This window comes from Argopecten irradians, chromosome 14, assembly GCF_041381155.1.
Source record: "Argopecten irradians isolate NY chromosome 14, Ai_NY, whole genome shotgun sequence".
Classification (NCBI taxonomy): domain Eukaryota; kingdom Metazoa; phylum Mollusca; class Bivalvia; order Pectinida; family Pectinidae; genus Argopecten; species Argopecten irradians.
In genome coordinates this window covers 23,135,078-23,142,852 of record NC_091147.1, presented here as the reverse complement: position 1 = coordinate 23,142,852, position 7,775 = coordinate 23,135,078, and positions in this window count along the sequence as shown.

Below are 7,775 nucleotides of genomic sequence, written 5' to 3'. Positions count from 1 at the left end.
AAAATTGCACACGTGCACCCTGCGAGACATTTTGTATTAAGTTGTTGACATTTCTGGGTACATTTGATATAGCTTAGTTACAATCTGCACGGTCTTTTTGAATGTTTATTGTGGCAAACCGTAATATTTTACATTACATGATATCGTAATGGTAGTATCTCCTGACAGACCGCTAAGAAAATTTCATGAGAAATATACGTAAAATTGAACAAGATCGTAGTGAAATCTCTTGATTGCAAAACATAAAATCCATGTTTAATGTGAATTTCTTCCCAATATCAGATATCACACTGATAATAAAAAAACTTTTTGTACCTTTTTGTAAACGTCGAGACATTTAGTTTTGAAAATAATAATAATGAAAAAAAAAGAATAAAAAAAAATAAAATAAAACTTCACTATAAAAATATACGGCAACCTACATACAAATGAAACGCAACGTGAGCTATATGAGGCAAAAAAGAAAAATCAATAAAAAACCAACATCAAACAAAAACAACGCAACACTTACACAATAAGACCTCACGAGGTATAGAAAACCACGTGTTGCATTTAATGATATATAGCAATGAAGTGAAACATCAAACACACGGATATTCACCTCGTTTTTGCGTTCAAAATGATAATAACCATGCTCTTCTATTCATTCTAGATGATAGTGGTAATATTAATAAACAGTACAAATAAATTGCTTCGAATCTGCGAATTTTTCATTTCGCACACTGAAATTAAAAAGATATTGACGAATAATGGTTCATGTACATACCAGGTGTATCATTTCACAATTTCACATTCATGTGTGTGTGGAGGGAGAGGGGGGGTCATTCTCGATACTCCAGTGGGTTACTATATTACCGATACTGTTACTAACCCCTGGAATATCGAGGATGTGGGAGGTGTTCGACGACACAGAAGTGAATGAACGTCAATGATACGTCTAGCTCCGTACACGTATCACGTGGTCAGTGGTTTAGTTTTGTAATTGATTACGTTTCCAAAGAAACGCAAAATTAATTACAACAAAAATTATCCTTCAAGTATACTTCAATTCATTGACCCCTGTTAATATATAATGAATTAGTCCAAGCCTTTATTTTAGAAGAATTCAAATGTGTATTTAGGGTGAACGAGGTATAGATATAATGCATACACATATTGTTATGATGATGTTGTTTTTCTTGAAGATGCTCCGCCGCCGACAAAGAATAAACAATATTTCTCATTTGAACAATAATTGGTGTTTAATCGTGTATATATGTGTGTCTAATTAACATAAGAAATAAAACAAAATAACTTATTTTGTTTTTGGTGAATTCACAATCAGTGCTTAATTCCATATAGGACATAGTGCTATAGATGTTTTTCGGGTGCATTAAATTATTTTTAATATTTCTAATATCTTGAAGTAAAAACAGAAGCTTTTTAATGGTGGCAATGGTGGTAATGATGTAAAGAAAGTAACTTTTGTAACTTAAGAAAAAATACTTATTCGTCTGCTCCTGTTTTTGATAGAGCAAATACCATTTGTCAACGGTAGAGCATGGTTTGGTTGTTATTTCGGGATGTTATGTTACTTTGATGCAGAAATAGTAGCGCCCTATCGGATCATAGTCAAGGGCAATCTTTATAGTTGATAATATACATGGATAGAGGTCGGTGTCTTGTATTCACTGCTGTGCATACACAACGCAATTAAATCTGATACACGTTTCGTTACTTACATATTCTGACGTAGCATTGTATTCCATCTATGTAGATACATACGCCATGTCTGGTCGTTTTACAGTAAAAAAAAAACAAATCTTTGATTCGAACTTCGATGAATAGAATATCTAGTTGCATATTTGCTTAGTCTTAAATGTCGTCCCTGTATAACATTAATAACAAACCCATGAATCGAAGTGTTAATATCGAACAAACGTGTTGTAGAATCATAGGTAAATTGACACTCGATGATTCGAGCATATATATTTTACCTATACAGACCACTACACAGATTGTCGACGAATATGAAATATTGATAACAAATCCGGTTCAGAATGAAACTACAAAATTATCTCTTCTCATGTTATTTGCTATTTTATATCAGACAGTGTCACAAAGTACGGTAGTTTCTGTTCCTGCTGGGCGCTCAGCATAAAGGGAGTGGGATGACTGGTTTGCCAATTGCTAGCATAATATGACCGGTTGAAGTGTGCTCTCCAATGCCTTTGATACGGGATGCCTTTACTTGTAAGCTGCTAATCGATTGGCTGAAACGCTTACAGTTCGCTCATTCTTTGGCAAAGTGTAACCAGACTTGTAATGACACTTTGGTGTAACCAGACTTGTAATGACACATTGGTTTAATACCGTGTGCGCGTGCCATACCAACGGTCACTATATATATCCAATGAGAGGTCACGTTACAAAATCGTGATGAGACAGTTCATTTGCATATATCCTATTTGGATTCGGTGACAAAATTGACTCTTGTGGCACAAAATTTATTTTTTGTTCAATTTTCACTTTTGTCTATTAACAAAACTCATTTTCCTCCACAAAATGAATTTTGTTATGACAGAAATGATTTCGTGTAAACAAAATTGAATTTTGTGTTCAATTTTCACGTTTGTCTAACAAAACTCAATTTCGTCCACAAAAATGATTTTTTTTATCATGACAGAAATGAATTATGTGTGCTGGAAGATAATTTTTTAACACGAAAATGATTTCATTATGACAGAATTCAATATTGTGTACAAAATTGATTTTGATTACAAAAAAAAATAAAGTCCCAATGGGCGCCCCATATTTGACGGTATGCTTCTGTGAGAAACGGCAAGTAAAGAGTCATCGGCCATTTTCGATTATACGGTTTTGACTGGTTGGACGTAGCTACTCGTTTATGGATTAAAGACGGATATGTTGATTTTATGCTGTTTTCAGCTGAACCTTGGCTAAGCCCTCGCAGGCCTGTATAAATATAAGACTATAACAACAACAACAGGTTGTTCCGAATAAACCAAAACGGCCCTACTATTACAAGTAAACACAATCAACAACCAATCTAGTAAAAATCAGTAGGGCCCAGTTTTATCAAAATTCCTTAAAGATGATCCACCGCCGACAAATGGTATTTTTTCACTATCAAAAACAGGAGAAGACGATTTAGTATTTTTCTTCAGTTACAAAAGTTACTTACTTTACACCATTACCAACATTGAAAAGTATGAGCTTCTAATTTTACTTCAAGTTAAAAATATGAAAAATAATTAATTGCACCCCGAAAAAATTCCATGGCACTATATCCTATATGGAATGAAGTACTGATTGCGCATGCACCAAAGACAAAATAAATTATTTTATATTACTTTTTGTGTTAATTAGACATATATATATATACGATAATACACCAATTATTTTTCAAATAATGAATATCATCTATGCTATGTCGGCGGTGGAGCATCTTTAACTTTGAGGAATTTTTCACTTAAATTCCCCATAGGAAAGCATTACAGACATTAAGGAAAATTCGTTAATTGAAAGTTTTCTGTTGAGTTTGTTTATGTATCATCTTGGACAAACTTCAGGATAGGACTGATAAGTACTGACAATCGTCAGGTCAAGGTCACGTCGTAAGGTGAATGTCCTGTTTGTTATCGGAGATCGAGTTATACTGTGAACATATGTATGTTCAGTTTTGAATTGATAACCGATTTGGCAAGGCAGCTCATACCCGTCTATTCTAACACTGGTAACTAGTAGTCCGCTAAACCTTCCCCTGTTATAATTTGAAAATAAAAATGAATAAAAAGACTAATAATATAGAGAGGTATAGCGTACTATGGTAACAAGAGGCCCAGAGGGCCTGTATCGCTCACCTGGTTTTTTGTTAGTAATTATCACAAGACTCTGACAATTAGAAAAATAAGCAAAGTTGACTCCTAAAGTTTAATTTTGAATCACAACCATACAATGATGCTATTGATACCATACAAATATGCTATCCAATACATAGGTTCAGAGACAAAGTAATTTATATGAAAGTAGTAGCCTAATTGACCTTTTTGACCTCGCATCTATTGCCGTCTAAGGCCCCGGGGGTCAGCCCTATCATTTGTACAGTTTCAAATCCCAACACTATAAGGATGCTACCATCGCATTATCAGTGCTCTTCCATTCTTAGTTGCAGAGAAGAAGTCGTTAATATGGAAATAGCTAAATTAACCCCTTTTGACCCCACCCTTCAGGCCCCCGGGGGGTCAGCCCCATCATTTGTACAATTTGAAATCCCAAACCCTATAAGGATGTAACCTTTGCATTATGAGCGTAATCCCATGTTAAGTTGCAGAGAAAAAGTCATTTATATGGAAATTGACCACTTTTGACCCCGCCCCTCAGGCCCCCGGGGGTCAGCCCTATCATTTGCACAATTTGGAATCCCCACCCTATAAGGATGCTACCATTGCATTATGGGTGCTATACCATGCTTAGTTGCAGAGAAGAAGTCATTTATATGGAAATAGCCAAATTGACCCCTTTTGACCCCGCCCCTCAAGCCCCCTGGGGGTCAGCCCTATCATTTGTACAATTTTGAATCCCCACCCTATAAGGATGCTACCATTGCATTATGGGTGCTATCCCATGCTTGGTTTCAGAGAAGAAGTCGTTTATATGGAAATAGCCAAATTGACCCCTTTTGGCCCCGCCCCTCAGGCCCCCGGGGGATCAGCCCCATCATTTGTACAATTTTCAGTTAGTAGCCCATAAGGATGCTACCAGTCAAATTTTGTTGAAATCCGACCAGCGGTTATTGAGAAGAAGTCGATTGTTGACGGACGACGGACGACGGACGCCGGACGCTGCGGTATCCCATAAGCTCACCTCGGTCCTTCGGACCAGGTGAGCTAACTAGGTGAACTAAAAGAAAAATGACTACCAGCTTCCTTAGAAACGATAGCTGATGGCCGATAGACAGAAAGTATCTGCAAACCATTTGAAAGAAAACTTTCAAAAGAATACATTTTTTATCTCAACTCGCATGTTTTAAACTTCTAAATGTATTTCTGCCACCAAATAGCCTTGGCGTTATGTCTATAGCATGTACAAGGAGCGCTTGGGTACAAATTTACATGCATAAGGAGACTTATCTTTACTTTGTGGCGGCTGTAAATAATAGCACGTAAATATGGCATCTGTAGAGAGGTTCCAACTGATACCAGTGCACCTTGATGTTGTAAATTAATGTCATTTAAATATACATCGTAGTGAGAATACTGGCTTCAAGAAAGAATATTGAATATGCATGTTTGGTACGCAATACATGTACAGCGGTTGAACTTTTCCCTCAAAACTAGTCTATGTTTAGTGTCCCTTAGCGTTTGTAATAGGAGTATTTATGATGATTGAAATGCCTTCACATATGCCATATTTGCATTATAATTTACAACTACCATTTGCATGACAAGATTAAAAAGTGTATGACTTTGAAAAGTGGTATCCGGTCAAACTAACGTTCTTTATATCGGTTAGACACAAATAATCCTAACGACACGGTTATTAGGTGACTAGGTACAGAAATGTATGTATCGAACCCAATAGATATTCATATTTCTGAAATATATATTTTTCGCATATTTGTCGAAAGCTAAAAACTGCACTGCAACTGACGTGTCAACAGTACGTTATGGCAGGTCAAACGTTGCATTATTCAATAACATTATATGTAATATTTTTTCAGTTTTATTGTGTAGATTTCATTTACATTGTATATTCAATAACTTTAAAATCTTATTGTAAATTATTTGTATGTATGTTCCAAATTTGTATAATAAAAGATGTACCATGTTTACAAGTTTGTCTTTTGTGTTCTATATGTCTATATTTATATTCTAAGCAAAAACCATTTGTATTCCTACAACATCCATTAGCATTTTATCTTGAATTCATTAAATGTTTAACGGTGCTTCTCGTATGTATAGCTCGAAATATTACATATGCACTGATTTTCCACTATTCGATATACATTGTACAATATAATATATGAGCTAGCATATCGACTCTATGTTACTTTTTTTTTCTAGAAACATTGAGTCCTTCTGCGGCGTCATTAGCCAAACGTTGCGTTCTTCAGGGTGACGTCCTATAGTCACTCTTCTTGTAATTAACATATGATGCGATAATACAAAAATGTACATATCCAATATAAAAATTATTTTAAATTAATCACAGTTGAATCGGTCCATATGGTGTTCTACTGTCTTGGTAGAATACACAACCGAGAGCGATAATAATGGGAGATATTTGTAACGTCGAATTAAATTACATGATATGAATTTCAAGTAATATTGAACATAAATGAGTTAGGAGTAGAATGCAAATGACTTTGTTCAATAGAAACGAATGTTGTTAGAATATAAATGTGACACATAGAACACAATGAAATGCTTATTATTGAATAAAAATACTAACAAATTGAATATCATTCATACAATCATACCTGTATACACTACTTCAAAATTATTCAATATAAATGAAATACCGGTATATACAATTGAAAATTGTATAATACATGTTATATTCAATTATTGAATATATTCAACGTTTGACATACCATAACAGTAAGACCTAAAATTTTGGCCGGATGCTTACACAATTTTTATTTATCAATTTAGGTATGTGCAAGTACACGTGCACCTAAAAAGTGATATACATACACAATATCACTAGTTTAAACATGGGCTTTAAACTGAAAGCTGGATTCTGAGCTTTGGTAAAACATGCATTTACGATACACAATTGAAGTCGTCATATGAATAGCTATTTGCTCAATTCATGCAGCATTTCGATGAAATTTCATGAAATTAAAGTTTGCTTTATAGGTGTACGGTATATCTGCTACATGTGAGTCAGCTATACAATTAGGGTTCAGTCATGTGGGTTTAATTTCAAAATACGTATTAATTTTGTGTGAATTTATATTAGATTCTTACAAATATGAACAAGCATTTATCTTTTTGGACCATATAATACATGATTGGGGTTTTGTCATATAGGTTTAATTTTAAAAGGCATATTAGCTACCCGTCATCTTGAGAAAGTCAGTGACCTAAATAACAATGTCCTTTAAATATCTAGGTCAGTCAGTGAAAACTTTAAAAGAGTCAATTTGTAAACAACTCGTCGTTGATTTAAGTGGTCTAGTCGCGACCATCGCGAATTCACTATTCATTTTTTTACGCCTGCAAATACTAAAATGACGTTTGAATGTATATACTATGTACAACGTGAAGTTAGCACCATATTCGGGATTCGGAATCGGGATTCGAATAACGAATCCAGTGCCAGCACCTTATTCGGGATACAAAAATGAACAAATAACAAATTGAAAAAATAAAAAAACAGATCAAAACATAATTTCACAACTTCAAGAATACTTCAAAACCCCGAAAAATTGTTTTGAATATGAATAATGAATCCGGTGCTCACTTGTATAATAACATTTTTCTTTACGAAATGTATAAACTATCTTAGTTTGGCGTGCGATTAAATTTTGCGTATTTCGCAGACCGCAAAGATTTCGTAAAATTGATTGCCGCAAAATTGCTCTGTATGCTTGTATGCGAATGTATGTGTGAATTTCTGTATCTATTGGAAGGCTGAAGTATGTTCGTGTTGCGTCTTTTTGCAATAGTAGTTTAGTTTAGGAGGTTTAAGGTACCTTCACGATAAATCGTCTCGGGTACTATTGCAATAGTGTAAACTCATGCCCATTTTATAGTGCTATATCATTG